Raw genomic sequence first — 22,826 nt, forward strand, 5'->3', positions numbered from 1 at the left:
AGTAAAAGTAAAATGACTTCCTCTGATTCAACATGCTTCAGTATCCCAAAAGTGAGAATTTTGTGTAAGAGGAGAGCCTTTATCACTGCCTGAGCATCAGCTTTGGAAGAGGGAAAGACCTCAGGCCATCTAGACCTTACACACACCATAAGCAGACAAAAGCACTGTCTGTAGGCATTAACTCTATGAAATCAAATGCCACCAGGTTCCTGGCAAAGCTGGCTGGGGGTAACTTCTTGGGCTTACCTTGGCAGTGGCCTGTAAAGAATTCTGCTGACAAACAGCATATCTCTTTTTCATTCGTTGAATACTTTTCCCTTTTGGGTAGGTGTAGAAAGAGTTTAGTATCTTTAAACTCCCTCTTTTATTCAGGTGATTTGGTTGATGACACAACAATACTAACCAAGCAAATGGGTACTGTGGCATAGGAATTAGTTTGCTAGGTAGTTTCCATAGTTGGTCAAATTTCATTTAGCCCCTTTTATAATCCTTTTGTCTACTTTCATTTACAAAGGATCGTTTTAAAAATGAACAAATGTTTCTCACTGTGTTAAAAGTGAAGCTTTTTAAGTTTAGCGATTGCTATGTTTTAACAGCAGCTTTGAAGCTCTGCTAGCAAAATGAACTACCGATATCTGAGCTGGCAGCTGTAAAACTCCGAATAAATCAGCTACCAATTGGATAGGAGGTTGTTTTAGTTCTATTCCCTCTATTTAAAAAATTTTTTGCTCTGTTGCATGACAGACACCAAACATGTAGTTATTATCAGTGTGACTATACACATACACACACACACACACACACACACACACACACACACACACACACACATATATATATATACTTTAAGTCTGGTTAAAATAAAAACTTTAGGCAAATTAAATTGATTAATTAATTAACAGAGTTTAATTGAGCAAAGGATGATTTAGGAGTCAGACAGCCCCCAGAACCACGATAGGTACAGAGCGACTCTGGCACTGCCATGTGGTCAGAGAGGATTTCTAAACAGAAAAAGGAAAGTGAACAGAAAACATAAGTGAGGTACAGAAATAGCCAGGTTAGTTACAGCTCGGTGTTTGCCTCATTTGAACATGGTGTGAACAGCTGACTGCCTGTGATTGACTGAAACTCGGCTGCTATAATTGGCTAAGATTTGGCTGTTTGTTACAAGAGTAGGTTATAGTCTGTTTACACAGCCAGTTAGATTACAGTTTACTATGTATGAAGAAACTTTTAGACCAAATTTAAATATGTAAGGAGGTAGCTTTAGGTCAAACTTAATTTAACAAATTGTCTCTTTAGGCTATTTATGTCACTCTGTTGCTATCATAAATGTTCTTATTTGGACTCAAATCCCACTGGGAAATAGCAGAATGGTGGATTTTGTAAGGTGGGAACAAGGACTTCAGGTTACTTTTTTGTAAGGGTTACACTAGAAAGGGCTCTCTCTTTCTCTCTCTCTTTCTTTTTGATAAGGAGTTTCACTCTGTCACCCAGGCTGGAGTGCAGTGATGCAATCTCGACTCGCTGCAACCTCCACTCTCCTGCGTTCAAGAGATTCTCCCATCTCAGCTTCCCGAGCAACTGGGATTAACCACGCCCAGCTAATTTTTGTACTTTTAGTAGAGATGGGGTTTTGCCCTGTTGATTATGCTGGTCTGGAACTCCTGGGCTCAAGCAAAAAGTGCTGGGATTATAGGCGTGAGCCGCCGCACTGGGCCGGAAGGGGCTTTCTCATGCTGGAGTCTCCTGTTTTCAGGAGAGAGAGAGAGAAAAACAAAAACAAACAAACAAAAAAAAAAAAAAAAAAAAAAAAAAAACAAAAAAACCCACAAAAACAACCATAGTCTGTTTTTGGGATCTATCTGCTTCCATACAGTTTCAGTTTGGTTATGTCACATTTAGCATGAGTGACTCCATGGACCAAAGATTCTACTGCTGCAGTGTAGGTGGCAGGGCAGTCTTTTTCTGATGTTTTTAGAAGCCTCAGTCTCCAGGTTCTAGATCATAAAGGGTTTCATTGTCTTCAGTTAGTGCATCATGAAAAGCTTCCTTTACCTGGAAAAAAAAATGCACTTTGGCATAATGCATTAAAGATTTGCAGCATACAGTCATTTCAGAGTTTAGAAGCAGAGGATACATGAGGCCCTATTATTAGGGGCACAAACCTTCCAGTGACTATTTCATAAGGGGTCAACTTATATTTTCCATTGAAAGTGGATCTAATTGTAATCAATCTGCAGTACCATTGACCAAGGCAATCCAGTCGATTCAGTTAGCTTTGTCTAATGCTGTTGTATCTATAAACTTTATTTAACTGTTTTACAACTTGTCCAGTGAAACAAATACCTCTATCATTGAAGATTTCTCCAGAATGCCCCATGAGGAAACACATTTCCTAATAACCTCTTAGCCACGGTTATACCATCAGCCTTCTTGCATGAAAAAGCTTCTAAACATCTAGAAAACATGCACTGAAAATGGCAGAGAAATAAAATCCCTCTATAAATGTCCAAATGGCACATCAGGTAGCAAAAACCTGAAGTTTCTATTGTCTTCCATATATATAAATTGCAGAGCTTTTAATAGTGGAGGCTTTAAGGATGCAGGAGGGACCATGTGGTTATCCAGGTTCTCCATGAGTCCACATTTAACAACTAATTTATATCCTCTTAAACACCAGTTTTGTTTCTCCAATACAGATGCATAGCACTGTTTATTAGATGAGTTATCAGAGGTAATTTGGCTTGGACCGTGGAGTTTACTGAAACTGCAGATCTTAACAATTTCATTACCGGCTTATCTAGCATGAAAATCTGGCAAAGTATTTCCTTGGTATTCAATTAATTCTTGTCTTGCTTGGATTAGCAGTTTTATAAACCAGTCAGTCTCTTCATTAGAATTCTGGGAATTCTTACCCAGTGTAAATGATATCAGGGTCCTTTCTATCCTTTCCATGAACCTTTTAGGAGACACAATACTTTAGCAATTTATTTGCTTCTGAAAAGCTTTCAGAAAATGCATCAGGGCCTGGCACGGTGCCTCACACCTCTAATCCCAGGACTTTGGGAGGCTGAGGTGGGTGGATCTCTTGAACCCAGGAGTTCAAGAGCAGCCTGGGCAACATAGTGAGACCTCGTCTCTGAAAAAAAAAAAAAAAAAAAAAAGGAAGAAAGAAGAAAGAAAATGCATCAGAATTAAGCAGTTAACTGTGGAAACAACTTAAAATAGTCATGGTTAAAGACAAAATTGACAAATAAATTTGGTTATTTCTGTTGCATTATAACCATAATTATAACCAATAACATAACAAGGCATATCAGAATTTTAGGAATCTCTTATAATTTTGAAACATATATTAAAAACATATCCATAAAAATATAACTTGAAGAAGGTTAAACATTGTTTCTTGTTTGACAATGTCTCTCATGTAATTTAACATATCAGCTAAGCCTGTTCATTATTCCCGTTTTGGATGCTGCAGGGACCCACTGTGACATCCCAAAGTTAGTGTGAAGCCAAAGTGACTAAATTTTGAATCTGAAATTTGAATTTGGAAAGCCTGTCAAATACACCAAAAGTTTAAAACAGTTAATCAAAGTAGTATCACATGTCACCATCAAATAATAGTCATTCATTTAGTCAAAGTGATAATTAAAAGATTTTCTAAAAGCAAAAACCTTTACTCTTTGATAGTGAAGAGGCTCAGTTTTCCAAATAATGCAAAGGCCTAATAAAGACAGCCTAAGACAGAATCTTTCTCTCTTCTCTTCCCCTTTTCTTTTTTGCATTTTCCTCAAAAGGTGAACAAAAATATTTTACTGAATCTGATTCATACTACATAAAATTCTTCTTTAAGAGAAACCAAATTTTACTATTGTATTAGTGTATTATCAACATGAAAGCTAATTTGACTAAAACCTTACAAACAAATTCATCCAATCTCGGGCAGCTTTTGGACACACAAGATAAGATTTTCATAAACCTTTTTTAGCCTCTCACAAAATTTTTCTATTTTTTCTTTCCCCAAATTTTTATACCCATGTAATTTTATCTATATACTTTATTCCTTCAATTTGCAACAAACTTGAAATAGCTTCTAAACTAGACAAAATTTTTTTTCAACATACCCACATCTTCATGCCTTTACAACTTTCCTCACCAAAAATATATCTTCCATTTTAAAAAAATACATTCTGTATACAAAATTGTTTCTTTTATATCTGGTAGTTTTATTTACATATATTAACTTTAATTTTAACTCTTAATAGCCCTAATTTCTAGCGAAAACCTAGGAAGTAATTTTAAACTGTTTTATATCAGTATTTGTAGATGAAAATCATTTCCTAATGTTTTAAGAAAGATGTTTCTTCAGTTTTTCTTGTTTATTAACAGATCTAATTATATTTAGCTTCTCTATACTATGTAAAAGTAAGATGCCAAGATATATAAACTTAAACTTAGGTTAAATAATTAATGTTTCAGTATTTTAACTTACTTAGAAATAACTCAAACATGTTATGACTATCTATTAGTTAATTTAATAGATTAAAGATTTTAAATTACTGAAAAGAATTTTCAAACTATGACATAGGTACCCTCCCTAATATCTTCCCTAATCATCCTGGGCCCTAAGTACCCATATGGCACCCAAGGCAGTTCTGTAGTGAAGGGCTCATCTGGGTCTTGAATTTACATATCAGGTATAGAGGTCAGAACAGAGGACAACTGTGAAGATGATACCTGGAGGATCAAACCCCTCCTGGCATGGCCAGCTGGCAACACTGGTTCAGGGAGAATGTGCCATTGGAGGTTGGCTTTGCTTTGCAGAGAGTGGTCCAGGCACTGAGGACATATTCCCAGGCCTCACCATGGTCACCTTGTTACCAGCAGTGAATCCATGTGGGTCTGCATCAGCCTCAATTCTTGCCTCCTCAGAAGAAAGAATTTGACTCAAGGGCATAAGGCAGAAGGAGAGAGAGAGGCAAGTTTTAAAGCAGGAGTGAAGTTTGTTAAAAAAAACTTTACAGCAGGAACAAAAGGAAATAAAATACATTTGGAAATACTTGACCCTCTATATTTGGAAAAGGGCCAAGCAGATGACTTGAGAGATCAGGTGCATGATTCGACCTCTGACTTGGAGTTTTATATGTTGGCATACTTCTGGGGCCTTGCATCCCTTCTTCTGTTATTCTTCCTTTGGGTTGGCTGTTCGCATGAGCCGTGGCCTGCTAGCACTTGGGAGAGGAGCATGTGCAGTGTGTTTACTGGAGATGTATGCATGCTCACCTGAGGCACTCTTCCCTTATCAAATGTCCCTAGAAGGTCATATACCAGTTAAATTCTGCCATTTTGCCTCTTAATGCACACCCAACTCCTGAGATCTTATCGGGAAGCTGCTGATCAGCAGTTTCAGGTTTTTCTATCTATGAACTGCCTTTCCTTGGCACTGGCTGCAACCAATTAGTGTTTTAGAGAGACAGTTAACAACCACCTGACCATCACTTGATAATCACCTGACATTCCTGGTTGGGGGAGGGAGGGCTCTCCTGCTCTGCTCATATCTTACTAGTTACCTATTGTAACAACCTGTCCAGATCCCAGAATCCAGAGGCTCAAAATAAAAAAACAAGCTCACAGTAAGACATGTACAAGGCTTCAATGTAGCCCAGAATCTGTGCCTTACAGCTTTAACTAACAGACAAATTAGGCAAATGTCAAAGATATCATTTCATAACTTTAAAACATGTCACGGAGACAATGTAAATCTGTCTGACCAGTAGATCCAGGCAAAAATGTCTGAATTATATTTAACTGACAATTCTGAAGCCATTTCTATCTTATTTTACCAATACTTTTAAAATTAGTTTTCTAAATCAAATATTGTTACATACACATAACACATACAGACATACAGACACACATGACAGAAGCAAATTTTATAGCTTTCATAAAGATTCTCATTTGCCAGCTCTCAAACAGTTTTTCTATTTTCCCCATTGTGACAATCAATCTTCCAATTATCCGTTCCATTGTTCTAAGCAATTGTTAGCTAGGCAACCCTAGATTTGCATTTCTAATGGGATGACTCTTAAGTAAAATAAGGTAGGAAATTTCTATCTTAAAAATCAGAGAACTGAGACTTCTGACCTAAATATTGTACCATAATTTGCCCAAACCAAGGAATCAGGATGTAGGTAAAGGCCTAGTTAAGACAGGATGGGAAGAAAAACACCTTAAACAAAGGTAAGATTTGTTATATAAATTTAAAACAATGATAGGAGTTTCTAGTGACTCAGTCCTCCCTCTTTTCCAAGTGCACAGAGGCAGACACCCTTACAAATGAAGATTTCCTTTATAGATGTAAATTTTATTTACAAAAGCATTTCAAAGCAGCCAGCTAAATGTCAGAAAGGTGTATTTTTGAGAATGATTTAGTTCAATAGGCAGGGTTTTTTTTTTTTTTTAACTTAGCTACTGTTTCTTCGCTAAAATTACCAAGTTCAGGGTGGAGTACATTGAGAAATAGGGCAAAGAAAGCATTCTGTATGTCTGGACTCAGCACAAATAGCTCTGAAAAAGAAGCAAACCTACTTTACCTGAGGCCCTATATTTTAAAAACCCTTTATCCAGGATAGCTTTCTTTATACTTTTGGGGGTGGAATAGTTATTAAGCCAAAATGGTGGCAGATTTAATTTTTCTTATCAATTAGTTGCCTAAGGTTTTTATTTGCCTTTTATAAAGAGTCTTTTAAAAGAGGTAATAAAAATATTGAAACCCTTTTAGAAGCTTCTGCACATAAATAGGCATCCCCGGGTTAGCCTAATTTGGGAGCTTTCATTTTTAAATGCACTTTTTAAAGCGCAATGTTTTTCATTTGGAACATTCCACTGTAATTTTAAAATATCTTTAGTAACAGTTTCACCATTTTTGTAAGCATTCGCTGTTTCTAGGGCCTAATACTTATACATGTAAATGTAGGCATAGCCAGAAGGGGGAGTATTCAGTTCTTCAGAAATTAAGAATCCCATTTTTACCTTGACCATTTAGATCCCCTTGATCAACTTAGCCAGTGAATTTTCTCCTACCTAACAGTGCAAGAAAAACAACAACAACAATTAAGGGGATAGGACACAAAAAATCTGAAAAATTTCTGAAAGCCGAAAATTAGACCCCCTGCAGAATTGCAATTTACTGTTAGTTCCTGTCTGACACAGTCAGACAGCCAAACAACTAACTGGATGCAAGCAGTTAATTATCAGATCCAATCTGATCCTAGACCCAGTCAGTTTTTGTTGTAAACTCCAGAAGACAGTTCGGAAAAAAATGTGCTCTAACAAGTTCAGGTAGCTCAAAACAGAAATCCATGTAGCTATAGAATCCAAGAGAGCTTACCCATGATTCCCAGTTGCTGTGAGAAAACAATGAACACAATGGGGTCAGCAGGTACCTTGCTTGGTTACTTGATGCTCCTGGGGGTCACTGGAAGCTCTATTTCAGATGCTACTTCTGACACCATGTATTAAAAGGAAACCTTTGGACAAATGAACAGAGCTTAATTGATCAAAGGACAATTTGTGAATCAGGCAGTCCCCAGAACCAGAGTATGTTCAGAGAGACGCTGGTGCTGCCGTGTGGCTGGAGAGGATTTATGGACAGAAAAAGGAAAGTGATGTACACAAAATGGAAGTGAGGTGCAGAAGCAGCCAAACTGGTTACAAATGCTAGGCTTTATGGGCTTGTAAGATTGCTGTCACAGCATGTGGGACATGCAGATAAGTCATGTGACCCAAGATAAGACTTTGGGCTTTTTCAGTAAGAATGCTAGCTACCTCTTCCTCTTGTGGACACCCAGGCATTCTCAGTGCAGTGCTTTCTAGAACTGATAAATAAACTATTGGCCTATAGTTTAATCCCAACTTTTTAGCTAATATTTCATTAGCAGCACCTTTATTTTCATAACAAAACAAGTGGAAAGGTTTTCAAAATTGAGATTCCTCAAGACTAGGGGAGAAGTTATAGCTAATTTCAGTTGTTCAAAAGCCTCCTCAGATTCTAAAGACCAGGGAGAGTTATCATGCAATTGCTCATCAAAGGTTTTGCACACTCAGCAGAAGTTGGGATTCATTGTTTTCAATGCCCTACTAATCCCTAAAATTGTCTCAATTGTTTTTCTATAGAAAGTTTTTGATATGCAAAATCGATTGACTCCTAGACCGTAACACTTTACAGTTTTCAGCTGACAGTAGATGCTTTAATCTATTTTGTGTTGCTGCTTAGTTTCTGAGGCTACCAGTCAATCATCTACACATTGATTAATTGTAGATTCCTCTGGTGGAACAAATTTCTCTAAGTTTTCCTAAAAATAACTAGAGAAAATAGTACGGGGGCATTATTTGTAGGAATTATTTGCCACAGATATTGGGCTTTTTCTAAGTAAAAGCAAAAAACATTTAGACTTGCCCACTAGAGGAACAGAAGAAAAAGCAAAACATAGACTAATCACAGAAAAAAATATGTGTAGATGACAGTACCAAAGTTGGAATAGTTACAGGGTTAGGGGCCACAGGAGTTAATGGAACAATAAGTTCATTTATGTCTCCAAGATCTCATGCAAACCTGTATATCTCTATGAAACTTACCTTCCTTCTTTACTAGAAGTGTGGTAGTATAACAGGGTGAATGTCCTTTTTAAGTTATTCCCTTGCTGGCCAGGCTCAGTGGCTCACGCCTGTAATCCTAGCACTTTGGGAAGCCAAGGCAGGCAGATCACCTGAGGTCAGGAGTTTGAGACCAGTCTGGCCAATATGGTGAAATCCTGTCTCTACTAAAAATACAAAAATTAGTCAGGCACAGTGGCACGTACCTGTAGTCCCAGGTACTCAGGAGGTTAAGGCACAAGTATTGCTTGAACCCGGGAGGCGGAGGTTGCAGTGAGCTGAGATCACGCCACTGCACTCCAGTCTGGGCAACAGAGCAAGACTCTGTCTCTAAAAATAATAATAATAATAATAATAATAATAATACATACATACATACATACATAAGATAATTATCTTGTTTTCCTTCTTTTTAAATAGAGACAGGGTCTCCCTATGTTGCCCAGCCTAGTCTCGAACTTCTAGGCTCAAGTGATCCTCCTGCCTCAGCCTCTCAAAATGCTGGGATTATAGGTGTAAGCCACCATGCCTGGTCCCTTTTCTTCTATAAGGCACATAGTAACCATTTCAGGTGCTCTTTTGTTCAAGGAGCTTCACCAATAGGCCATCTGGAGTACAAAATATAGTAGCCTTTAATTTGCAGAGTAGGTCTCTCCCCAATAGGTTTATAGGAGATACAGGAGAAAGTCAGAATGAAGGTACCTTAGTAAGAGCGCCTGTCTGTTTGGGAATCCAAGAGAAAAAGGAATAAATGGAGGCTGATCCAAAATACCAACATCTTGTACTCATCAGTTACCAGATGGAAAGCAGGAATTTTCTGAGGAAACTGCAGAATAAGTAGCACCAATATCTACCAGAAAAGCCAAGGATGGAAGTCCTTGACATAGATGGTTTACCACTTCCCACCTCTGAGATTCCCCCAATCTGTCAATTTTGAGCCATTTGCCAACTATTTCCTAGCTGAGGGTTTCATCTTTCTCAGCTTTCCTGACTCTCTTGACTCTGCAATTTTGGTATCCTCCCGAGTCTCTTTCTATAGTCCTTCCAGTGCCCTGGTATTTTGCAATAACAACATTCTGTTTTCTCCTCTTCCTTTGCTATCTTTATACTTTGCCCGGTATAGGGATTATCCTCCTTAGTAACTAATTCTCACTGAGCAGCCAACAGCAGTCTTTAATCTCTGTTGTTCTTTGTCTTATCCCTAAACTGAGTAGTGGCTGCTGCTAGGATTTGAACAATAGTCTGTCTTTGCTATCCTAACACCTTTTCCTTAATTTGGGCTTGGCTAGTCAGCAAGAGAGCAGAGACAAAGTTTGCCAAGATTAGGGAGTGATTTTATCTCTTCCTGGGTCCATGCTAGTAAATTCTGAGAAAGCCTCCACAAACTGCTGCTGGAAATCAATGGAGGACTCATTCTTATTCCAGGTACACCATTGCGACTTCTCCCAACTTACCTTTAGTGGAAAGGCTTCAAGTACTGCTGCTAGCAGTCGCTCTGGATGGATCTCCAACGTGCTCAGTTCTGTAGTTGTAGGGAGTGGTAATCAATTTCTTCTGGTCACAGTGCCACCTTAGGTGGTGGATCATCTCCAGGTCCTCAAACAAGCAAAATGGGCTGGTTGCAGGATTCCCCACAAGAGTCAAGTCAGTGCACATCCCTATGTGCAGGGCTGTAAACGAAACACAAGCTGTGGAGCATTTCTGCAAACTTTTGTGTATCTTCCCGGGGTACAGGAAAAATCCTTTAGATGGATGATATCGGCAGGAGAGAAGAGCACATAGGTGCTAAATGTTTCCTTTGCATCCAAGGGACCCGGGGGGCTTCTCAGTGGCATCAGATTTGCTGGTAATCTGAGTAAAAAGGGTTGGTTTTCTTTGCATTAAAATAGGAAAAAGGTAGGATTATATGGCATCTTGGTTTGTTTTTCCATACTGGTATATTTATGAACCTAATATCTTTTTGTTTGTCTTTTTCCAAGTAACTCTCCATCCTGCTGCCTTCATACAGGGACATAGTCTTTTATCTGAGTTCTCAATTATTCCAGGATCTTGATTATTTAATTTTATCTTTTTCACCTTTCCAGTTAAATGGTGTGTGGATGAGAAGGGGTCCCTGGAGGTGAAATCTGGTCTAAGGCAAGAAGTGGACTTGGGGATAGGCCAGGGGGCAGTCAATTCTATATCCTCAAACAGGGCGGTAACTCATTTGCAGCTGGAAAAGTGGCATCCTTTTTTCTCTTCTCATGGAACCCACTAAGGAGAGAAACCACTTGTCTAAAAGCTCATCACACATCCCTTTCCAGGAGTCAGTCTGAGACAAGGAGGGATAAAGTGAGGCAGCAGGAACAGAGGGAACAAGAATAATCAATGGAGGAGGTTTCTGTGAAAGAGAAAGTGCTCTTAATTCTTGTATTTCCTGTTCTATTTTTTTGTTTCAGTCTTTCTCTCTGGTTATCTAAATCACTTTTGAGTTTCCTCTTAGAATAATATTCATCCCACAAATACCAGTAACTCATTTGCTTGACATAAGGACCTTCTGAGAACTTCCGCAAATGCAGTAATTTATCCAAATCAAAGGGAGCCATCCCTAGGCCACTGCAGGACTAGAATCTGATGTGTATATCCATTCCAAATGTGAGAGAGAGATGTAAGCCATTCAAGAGAGTCCAACAGGCAACATTCCTGGCATCCCATATTTTTCTACCATGAACCTAATGGTGATCTTGATGAGATCTTAGAGCCTGTACTTCCCATGTTTATTCAATAGCAAAAGCTTGAATTTGGTATCATCCAGTTACTATTCCAAACAAGTAGAGAGGGAGAAGGAGACTTTTTAAAAATCAGGGTCTCTTACCTGACTGTGTGGACACAGACCTTCAGTTGTCCACTTTATTCAGAAACTGCCAGCCATCTTACCTTCATTCACAAAAATTATTGAGAAAATTAAGAAACCAAGATCTTGTCCCAACCCAGAAATTCCCTCCACAAAGGTAGTAGAGAAACAAAACACTTTTTTTAATTTAATTTTTTAAATAATTTTTTTTTTTGAGACAGTTTCTCTCTTGTTGCCCAGGCTAGAGTGCAATGGTGTGATCTTGGCTTACCACAACCTTTACCCAGGTTCAAGTGATTCTCCTGCCTCAGCCTCCTGAGTAGCTGAGATTACAGGCATGCACCACCATTCCCAGCTAATTTTGTATTTTTAGTAGGGATGGGATTTCTCCATGTTGGTCAGGCTGGTCTCAAACTCCCAACCTCAGGTGATCCGCCTGCCTTGGCCTCCCAAAGTGCTGGGATTACAGGCGTGAGCCACTGTCCCCAGTCTAAATAATTTTTATACAAAAAATAGAGACAGGGTCTTGCTATGTTGCCCTGGCTGATCTCAAACTCCTGGACTCAAATACTCCTCCTGCCTCAGCCTCCCTAAGTGTTGGAATTATAGGCATGAACCACTGCACCTGGCCATAAAACATTTTTATTTTTATTATTGAATAACTATTTCTTTTTATTAGTGAATAGCCATTAAACCAGAATGTGATGTGTATCACATGCAATTGCTAAGAGATTGCAAAGGCAGAAAGGAAACTCCCCGCTTAAACAGCCAAGCAGATACAAACCAGTACATTCATGCTCCCAAGATAAACAATCACTAGTCCTTAAGAAAGAGACAACACCTTTTGTCACACAGAGTTTGTCCTAACTTTATCTTGGTAATTGGGGAGACCACCTGTGTTAGCTTTATTTGGAGGAAAAACAAACTTTCCATATCTTTATGACAGAAGGTAGTTTTGCAAATTGGGGCAAGGCGCCCACTGAAGTTAGGCTGTAACCCTCCCACAGGAACTGGGAGATGGGGACACTATCTTCCGTGATGGTTGCATTTCAAAAAGATGACTCCCAGGCCCTTGAGGAAACATTCCTGAATTGAGAAACTTATTTAGTCATAGGGAAGATTTATATACGTTTGAAAAGGAAGGATAGAAAAATTCTGAAAAAAGAGTTGAGGATTGCAGGGCAGGGTTGATGGCGGTGTGTCTTTTATTTTTATTTTCAAGAAGGAGAATTAGGTCTTCTATTATTTTTTAAATTTTTATTTTATTTTGTTTTGTTTATAAAGACAGGGCCTTGCTATGTGCCCAGGCTAGCGACAAACTTCTGGGCTCAAGCACTCCTCTTCTTTCAGCTCCCCAAGTAGGTGGGACTACAGGTGCATGACACCACACCCAGCTTTAGGCCCTTTATTTTTCATTTTTACTTGCTATCACATTAGGGAGAGAAATATTTACCTGTTTTCCTCTACCTCCGAATTAGGATCAGAGTCTCAGATCTGAAAGGTACCCAAAAGAAAAATTCCATCCAGGCCCCTGCCTTCAGGCAGCTGAATGTTGAAATCATTTAGAATCTGTAGTTGTCTGGTCACCTCTGATGATCTCCAAGGATGGAGATGTCGCCCATTTCCATTGGTAGTACCTTTCAGTTTTTTAGCAACCAGCTAGGTTCATAGTTCCTCCTTTTGCCTATCTGAAGTCCTTCCTGCTATAAATTAATGATCAGATAAATAATACCATAAACTAATTAATTTATCATCAGATCTAGATGATGCCTTAGTGTCTTGACAGTGTCACCCTGTGCACACATTGCCCTCCTTGAAGATAACTCTCAGCTGTGCCCCTTGATATCTACTTGGTCAGGGGAAGTAAACTAGTCATATGATTCAATATTTTTAGAAAGCCACTCAAATCATACATCCTTTATACAACCCATTTAGCACTCCAGTAATTCTGCCTTTTAAACTTTTTTTTTTTTTGAGATGAAGTTTCACTCTTGTTGTCCAGGCTGGAGGGCAGTGGTGCAATCTTGGCTCACTGCAATCTCTGCCTCCTGCGTTCAAGCGATTCACCTGCCTCAGCCCCCCAAGTAGCTGGGATTATAGGCACCTGCCACCACGCCTGGCTAACTTTTTTGTATATTTAGTAGATACGGGGTTTCACCATGTTGACCATGCTGGTCTTGAACTTCTGACCTCAGGTGATCCACCCGCCTCGGTCTCCCAAAGTGCTGGGATTACAGGCGTGAGCCACTACGCCAGGTTAAACAATCTTTTCACTATAACACATGCAGCAATGAACATTTTTGAATCTGTTTTCCTCATTTGTTTTAAGAAAGCATAATGCTTACTTCATAGGATTATTATGTTATATATAAATTATTTTCCATGCAGTGTATCTTACCTGCCTAAAGCTCCATGAAGGGATCATGCCCTTCACTATTTGATATCTTCCATAATGCCTGGCAGAATGCCCTTCACTATTTGATATCTTCCATAATGCCTGGCAGAATGACTAACACAGAGAAAAACTAGGCCTAGTGGGGAAGGGAAAGATATATTCCACGGTGACAGATTTCAGCTCAATCTAGGAAAAAGCTGTCTAACAATTAGAACCATTCTGCCATGAGTGTCTCAGGGATTACTGCAATCTCAGTGGCTATCAATAGTTAAGTAGAGACTTTAAGACTGCCCATCATGGTGAAATATGAAGCATGTCTGCAATGAATAGGATGTTTAATTCATAGGTTGTCCCGAAGAGAGTTTGAAACAGGTTTTTTTTTACTCTGAAATGAAAAAAGAAAGCAATTACTTACTGAAATGTACTGAGGGCTGGATTTCTGTTCAAGTTCCTGACCCTTCTTTCCATCTCTCAGCCCCAGAGGAGAGGTGAAACTGATGTCAAGGTTCCTGGGGGATGTTTAGACAATGGAGAAAAAGCATGCACAGTTAAATAAACACTCGAAGTCACTATACTGTCTACCATCACATACCAAGGGGGAGGTGGAGAAAGGGAGGGAGAAAGAGGCATTCCACTTCTGTCATAAAGATTTGTTACAACGCCATCAGATAACTAGAAGGGAGTAGATACTGGAAGATAAGAACACCTCCCAGAGAGTAACACACTGGGAAGACCATTTTTGGCTTCCACTTGTGGCTCCATAGATATGATCAGTATTGGGGTTTTTCTTGACAAACAATCTTATCTCTTGCCTGCATTCTCAGGTCCCTTTCCCTTCTTCTGTCTTGTTGCCTGCATATAGGAAGACTAGTGGAGGTGAGGCTGGTTCAGCTCCTGCCACCTAAGTCGTACTCTCCGGTGAGAGAATGCACTGGACATGTGGTAGGAAAGGGGACATTTCAGAAATCTCAATTTGAGCATTTTCTTAAACTAGCTTTTCACTGAACCTGCGATGATGGCTGATATGTTTTGGCTGTGTCTCCACCCAAATCTCAACTTGAATTGTATCTCTCAGAATTCCCACATGTTATGGGTGGGACCCAGGGGGAGGTAACTGAATTATGGGGGCTGGTCTTTTCTGTCCTATTCTCAAGGTAGTGAATAAGTCTCACGAGATCTGATGGGTTTATCAGCGGTTTCTGCTTTTGCTTCTTTCTCATTTTTCTCTTGCTGCCTCAATGTAAGAAGTGCCTTTTGCCTCCCGCCATGATTCTGAAGCCTCCCCAGCCATGTGGAACTGTAAGTCCAATTAAACCTCTTTTTCTTCCCAGTCTCAGGTGTGTCTTTATCAGCAGCATGAAAAGAGGCTAATACAATGGCCTATGGTAGGTCAGCTCACATAGAAATAGGTGGATGCTATGTTAAAAGAGCATAAGGAATAAAGCCATTTTATAGGCCTGTTTGAAGGGAATAAAAATGTTTTCCTCACAAACATACTTCTTTGACATATTTTGAGATGGTTGTTCAGAGAACTTGCAAAGAGAAGTAGTCCGGCAAAGCTGTCTTGTGAGGGGGAGATTTGCATCTGTATAGAGTCTGCATTGATGCAGCAGGCTTTCTCTGAGGCCCTCCCTTGTCTAGATGTAGGAAAGGTTAACTGAGAGTCCAACACCTTTAAAGGTCTGGAAGAAACATTTACCATCTATTCTGTCTGAGGGCTGCTACCTGTGAGGTTCATCTACAGAGCAAGACCACCTTTGCTAGTCAGGCCTCCTCTTCTTCCCCTCCCATACCCTGTCTTACCACCATAGTCAGATTTACCATTGTCGTCATCTGTTCGTATCACTATAAAGGAATACATGAGACTGAGTAATTTATAAAGAAAAAAAAGTGTATCTGGCTCTCAACTCTGCTGGCTGGAAGAGTGTGTCTGGTGTCTGGTGAAAGCCTCAGGCTGCTTCCATTCATGCTGGAAGATAAAGGAGAGCTGGCACGTGCAGAGATCACATGGCAAGAGAGAAAGCAAGAGAGAGGGTAGGTGCCAGGCTATTTTTAACAACCGGCTCTCATGGAAACTATTAGAGCAAGGATTCACTTATTACCATGAGCTGTTCATGAGGAATCTGTACCCCCATGACAAACACCTCCCATTAGGCCCTAATCCCAAGGTTGGGTATCAAATTTCAACATGAGGGTTTGGGGGACAAACATCCAAATATAGCAACCTCCATAACCTGTTTTGGGCCAGGCTGCAAGCCCCTATTCTTTCTGTAACCTCAGTATGGTATATAAGCTTCTGAACCCTGTTGGGAGGTTGGGGCAATCACTCTGTGGTTTTCTCCTCTGCTTGTTAATGAATTTGTACGCCATTTCTCCTATTCATCTGCCTTCTTGTCAGCTGACTTTCAGTGACCCTTCAGAGGGCAAAGGGGAAGTTTTCCCTTGGCCCCTATAGTTTTGGCACTGTGAGCAGGATACCAAAACTGTTCTTCTGGAAGTCACAGGCAAGAAAACTCAGGATCAGACACACCAGCAGAAGGGTAAGAAATTTCTACCAGCTAGGCTCCTTGCCTCTCTCTGTGTGTAATCTGGTCAAATGGATGGTAAGAATCACTGTCTCTTTTTCCCCTTTAAAATCTTGACTAATGGGAGAAAAGGATTTGTGTGACTAGTCTTTGGTGTAGTGACTCTGGTGTACATTTTGGTATAAATATTCATATTGTTGAATCCTTTTCTCCCCAAAACAGTATTTTTCTTTGTCTTTTTGTGTTGCCTATCATAAAGTGGGATACCATAGGGTAGAACACAAACCTAAAACCCTCATAGGTCTGTTGTTCAGGGCAGCCCTGTGGATTCACCAATTTCGCAGTTCTGATCAGACTAGCATTTATTTAGACAAACTGCTGTGGGTCTGTGATATAAAAACCAGATGAGGTTCCATTCTTATCTTGTTTTATGACCTTGAGAACTTGGCTTGTGACCAAGCAGGAGCATTGTCTCTTGGTCTCTGCCATCATGGCAGAGGGAGGGATATAGTTTTTGGTTCAAATTAGTGGCCAGCCTAAAAAGATTTGGAATCCTGAGACATATCAGCACACACTTTTTTTTTTTTTTTTTTTTTTTTTGAGATGGAGTGTAGCAGGATGAGCTGCAGACGAAACGCCTCAGACACCAAGTTAAAGAAGGAAGGGGTTTATTGTTTATTCAGCCAGGGGCATCAACAAGACTCCTGTCTCAAGAGCTGAGCTCTCCGAGTGAGCAATTCCTGTCCCTTTTAAGGGCTCACAACTCTAAGGGGGTGCGCATGAGAGGGTCGTGATCAATTGAGCAAGCAGGGGGAATATGATTGGGGGCTGCATGCACCGGTAATTAGATCGGAACAAAACAGGATAGGGATTTTCACAGTGCATTTCTATACAATGTCTGTAATCTATAGATAACATAACCAATTAGGTCAGGGGTCGATCTTTAACTACCAGGCCCAGTGTGTGGTGTTTGTGGATTTCATTTCTGCCTTTTAGTTTTTACTTTTTCTTTCTTTGGAGGCAGAAATTGGGCATAAGACAATATGAGGGGTGGTCTCCTCCCTTATTTCCCCCTTTGAGACTCACTCAATAGTGGGAGTTCTCACTTTCATTCTCACTACCCATGTCTTCTTGCAAGACAGAGAGATAGTGATTCATATAGTACACTTGTGCTGAAGCATTTTGGTGAACTAAGGTAGCGATGAAGCTTTTTATCATTTGAAGAAGTACAGGTAGCAAACAAGGGAGCAGTAAGCAGGTTCCTATTACTACTGTAACTCTTATTATAAGAGTTTTAAATCCTCCAAAGACTGGGAACCATTTTCCAAACACGGCCCCAGGATCAAATCCATGCCACACTTGCATGGGCACATGTGCCAGTTTTGTCATAACTCTAACTATGTCTTCAACTACTTGCCCTTGATTATCTATGTGTAGGCAGCAATTAGTAAGGTTAAATTTCCTACAGACCTCTCCTTCAGCTGCTAGCAAGTAGTTGAGAGCTAATCTATTTTGATAGATAGCATTTCTCATCTGAGTTTCTTGCTAGGCCAGAATAGTCAAGGCTCTGCTGGTTTTATTAGTGATTATTTTTAAGACAGCTTGTAACCATATGATTCGGTTGATCATGTAAATGGGGGTCCGGTATCCCCATGAGCCGTCTTGTGCCTAAGTAGCAGGCCTATAATATTGTATGATTCTCTCAGGGGGCCATTTATCATTTTTTCAATTTCCTATAGCTCTGCTTCTCTTTTCACAAGAAGCATAGACAGGGAAGCCCAGGAGTTCGCCTGTTTTTATGGGCAGTAGGAAGAAAGATGGTTTAATAGTGCCAATAACACAACTACCTGCCCAATGGTCAGGTAATTTGGCATAAGCTCTATGCCCACATATCCAATATAATCTAGTGGAGACTGTCCAGTCCCGGTGGGACTCCAGGTAGGTCCACATGGTTTGCAACTTTGGGAATTTACTAAATGGATTTCTCTCTGTGTGATTTGAACTTCACCAAGTGACTGTTTTTGTGGTACCATTATACAGTTTCTGTCTCAGACAACTAAGTCATCCTATGTGGTGAGTGAATCCTTTTCCTTCTCTAGCTATGCAATATTGTCCAATAATTGAGGCTTTCAGGACCCATAAATTATCAGAGTGATTCTTTTGAGCTGGGAATTCATCAGGAACTGGGTCTGTAGGTACTAATTCTTGGGCTTCCCATGGCCATTGATCTCCTATTACAGTTCCTCCACATACATAACATGAAGTGACACTGAGAGACTGGGCTACATGCTCGGTTAATTGCAAAAACAAATTTCTTGTTTTTCCTTGAATTTCTGGTACTGGCACATTTAGTTCATCATAGAAAGTTTGAAACACTGGCTCAGGAGAGCGTTTGTAAACTTCTCCTCTAACCAAGATATTTACTTGAGGATCCAGTCTGGCCCTGTTGATTCCTAAGGTCACACGCTCCTCTTTTTTCCAGCGAGGATCAAGGGGATTGGTTATTACTAACTCTAAGGGGTTACATTGTCCCTTAGTACAGGAAGGGCCATTTTTTCGTTTCTGAAGGTGAACTGGATCCTTTTAATTTTCTTTTTATCCAAGTGGCCTAAATGACACAAGAGCAGTATTTACATGTATTTCCACACAGTCCTAATCTATGACAGATGTACTTATTTTCTGCCATATAGCCTCTTTTCTAATTAAGAGAACCACACCTTATTTCTAACTTATTTACTATCAATGACAGCACAGGCATCAAATTTTAAGGTGACTTGTTTGGGCACCACTTTTTCTTCTGTTTTGGCTAACACTTTACTCATATCATTTATGAGCCCACATCAGTCCTCAGTCCTTAATCTTATTTTAAAAACTGTGGTCATGGGAGGCTCAGATGGGTCATAACACATATCTGGTTAGTCACTTCCTGGGCTACATACCTTGTATAGAATAACATTATACAAACAAGTTCTTTTTAGAGTTCTAGTACACTTATAATAATCATAAAATAATAGGACTGTAGCAACCTTTTGTCCTACTGAGAAGTGACAACATGCTAGCAGCCCTTGCTCTTGGCACCTCCTCAGCCTCAGCATCCACCCTAGCAGTGCTTGAGGAGCCTTCAGCCCACCACAGCACTGTGGGAGCCCCTCTCTGGGCTGGCCAAGGCTGGAGCCAGCTCCCTCTGCTTGCGGGGAGGTGTGGAGGGAGAGGCGTGGGCGGGAACCGGGGCTGTGCGTGGCACTCGTGGGCCAGCATGAGTTCTGGGTGGGTGTGGGCTCAGTGGACCCTGCACTCGGAGTGGCCAGCCGGTGCTGCCAGCCCCGGGCAGTGAGGGGCTTAACACCCGGGCCAGCAGCTGCAGAGGGTACACCAGGTCCCCCAGCAGTGCTGGGGGACCCACCCACTTCCGCCTCCCAAAGTGCTGGGATTATAGGCATGAGCCACTGCGCCCAGCCAGCACATACTTTTTGTTTTGAACATGTCAAATTCTCAGGGGGATTTGTCTTAATAGAAGGTCCCATTCACAAGGAACTTTTGTTATCTCAACCCTTGCTGCCCCTGGGAAAGTCCAATCCCAGGAGGGCCTAGCCAGTATCACAGATTAATGTGCCTGTGATTGGCAGCCTCCCACAAATATGTGGGATAGTGGTGGCACTGTACACACAACACCATCCTTAACCTCATGTGGTAACAAGAGTCTTAATATTTTAGCCTATTTCTGGGACTAGATTTTGGGGGATAATTGAAACCATCTCTTCTATGCCCTCTCCAGAAAACTAAAAACTTCTTCTAAACCTGGTAAATTACCCCTTGGGCTTTCGATAAAAAGACTTATTGAATTAAGTTGTTATTGAAATAAGTATACCATTGGAAATTCTCATCAGTGGCCAAATGATGGATTTGTTAAATTAGAAAGACCCCTAAATTAAAAAAAGATTTTAGACTGTCATTCTAAACAATTGTCTTGTTTGTATTTATGAGATCAATTTTTAAATTATATAAAATAGATCCAGATTTGTTTATTCACAAAACAATAGACTCTACAACCACTGAAGACTTCGCATGAAAATGTCTCATCATGTTAGTCTAATATTTAACCTTCCAACACAAAATGTCAATAAGTGAAAATATTCAATTATGTAAAAATGTCCATAGCCTATGGTTGGCGGAGAAAAGGTCATATTTTTAAAAAGACACATAATAATGTCATGGATAGCCTTAAAAATTCTCTTGACAAAATTGAAGAGCAAAAAATCTGACTTAAAACAAAGTTAAAATCCCTTGTATTTTAATGACAGCCACTCCACCTTGTTGTCTAGTTAAAATTCCATGCTTCACCACCTTGGCCTGGCTTTCTCAGTCGGGAAACCAGTCCCTTTTGGTTTGATATTTGGGTCACTTTTCACTTTTTACGATTATTGATTATTTTCCCTTTATAAACAGCTTTTGATTTCCTGTCTCCTTCCATCTGTGGGGGCATACGAGTCTTTTTGGGTCTTTATGCATTCACAGTCAGCTGAGAAGCTGACATCCTAGAGAATGTGGCCACATAGATGTGGGTTGTGCTCCATTTGCAGCTAGTGAAACTTTCCTTTCTTTAAGCTGTCTTTGGGGTGGTTCTAGATCTTGTGAGGACTGCTTTACATCTCTTTAGATAGGCCTCATGCATCCTTGATTAAGTCATGACCTTGGTCAAGACTTTGATTTTGGTAAGTCACTTGGGAGATCACCTTTGGTAAAAAGTACAAAAGCAAGGAATATCAGCTGTGTGTCCCAACTAAAATTAGGTTTAGTTCTCATTTGCTTCCATTCATATTGGTATGATTTTTGTTAAAATGAACAAACAAATCCCAAAACCAAAAACATGTAAACTTCATTGGCCTTTTAAAAAGCTCAAAATCTCCCCCAAATTGGCTCCTCTGACTTGTTCTTCCATTTATTTCCACTTGCATTACTTTTCCTTTCTCCTATTTTTGACATTAAAAAAAATCTAAGAGACTTCTAGCAACCCTGAGACTCCTTGAGAAACACAGAAAAAAGCACCACACATCCTCTTTTAGGGGTCTTCTGTTTTCCTCCTGGAGTCCCTAAAGTCCTGGGCAGGTTTCTGTCAGGTCTAAAGCTCTACCCTCTTTTGTATTAAATTCCTTGATCTCTTTTGTTTTGGTGGTGGTGGTGGTGGTGGTTGGGGTGGTGGTTACAAGGAATTACATTGTACTGTAAGAGAAAACTTGACCTTTGTGTGTATGGTGACTGACAAGCCACTGGTGAGAACCATAGTTTTGGAGGTGGCTAACAGCAGTTGCTGTAATGGTTATTTCTGCAGGGGGCTACTTATTTCTTTGTGCATTTCGATAAAAAGGGTACAGTTTACACACTTAGAGGCTGTGGAAACACTTGCCATGAGAGATGGGCTGATCACAGAGTGGGCTGATTAACGTGAGGTCAACTAGCAGCCTTACAGAAATGTCCTTACAGTAAGGTATACTCTGAAAGCAATACACTGTCCAGTCCCATGACTTTTCCTTCTATTTAGGGAGCCAGTGTAAAATGGGTTTACACGTCATTATAAAAATGGGACCCTTGATGTTTTGGGTGTTCTGTCTTCCAGTTGCACCTGCTTTCCACATATTTAAGTATTAGGCTCTGTCTTAGCCATTTATGTTGCTATAAAGGAATACCTGAGGCTGGGTAAATTTGTTAAGAAAATAGGTTTACTTGGCTCACCATTCTGGAGGCTGTACGTGAAGCACGGATTTACTACCTGCTTCTGATGATGGCTGTAGTAGTCAGGGTTCTCTAGAGGGACAGAACTTATAGGATAGATGTATATATGAAGGGGAGTTTATCAAGGAGTATTGACTCACACGATCACAAGGTGAAGTCCCACAATAGGCCATCTGCAAGCTGAGGAGCAAGGAAGCCAGTTCGAGTCCCAAAATATCAAAAACAGGGAGGTCGACAGTGCAGTCTTCAGTCTGTGGCCGAAGTCCAGAGAACCCTTGGCCAACCACTGGTGTAAGTCCAAGAGTCCAAAAGCTGAAGAACTTGGAGTCTGATGTTCGAGGGTGGGAAGCATCCAGCATGGGAGAATGATGAAGGCTGTAAGACTCAGCAAGTCAAGTCCTTCTATGTTCTTCTGCCTGCTTTTATTCTAGCCACATTGGTAGGTAGGGTGGCTTCTCTCAGTTCACCGACTCAAATGTTAATCTCCTTTGGCAACACTCTCACAGACACACTCAGGAACAATACTTCACATCCTTCAATTCCCATCAAGTTGACACTCAATATGAACCATCACAATGGCTTTAGGCTGCTTCCACTCACAGTAAAAAAGGAAGTGTAGGCAGGGTGTGGTGGCTCACACCTGTGATCCCAGCACTTTAGCAGGCAGATCACCTGAGGTCAG

The 22,826-nt window shown here is 40.3% G+C and overlaps 1 long non-coding RNA gene across 2 annotated transcripts; it reads right to left on the reverse strand.

Annotated features, from left to right (window-relative positions):
• Positions 1-1,613: 1,613 nt before the first annotated feature.
• Positions 1,614-22,787, reverse strand: LOC115899189. 2 transcript variants are annotated; one of them, XR_004058886.1, is made up of 6 exons: positions 22,285-22,787; positions 14,305-14,398; positions 10,116-10,331; positions 7,397-7,535; positions 2,919-3,142; positions 1,614-2,058 (listed from the first exon to the last, which is right to left on the reverse strand). It is a non-coding gene; the product is annotated as an uncharacterized LOC115899189 (long non-coding RNA). The 2 variants fall into 2 exon arrangements; XR_004058887.1 differs by having other exon boundaries at positions 10,116-10,512.
• Between the last annotated feature and the right edge of the window lie 39 nt (positions 22,788-22,826).

This window comes from Rhinopithecus roxellana, chromosome 8 (assembly GCF_007565055.1).
Source record: "Rhinopithecus roxellana isolate Shanxi Qingling chromosome 8, ASM756505v1, whole genome shotgun sequence".
In the NCBI taxonomy this organism is placed as follows: domain Eukaryota; kingdom Metazoa; phylum Chordata; class Mammalia; order Primates; family Cercopithecidae; genus Rhinopithecus; species Rhinopithecus roxellana.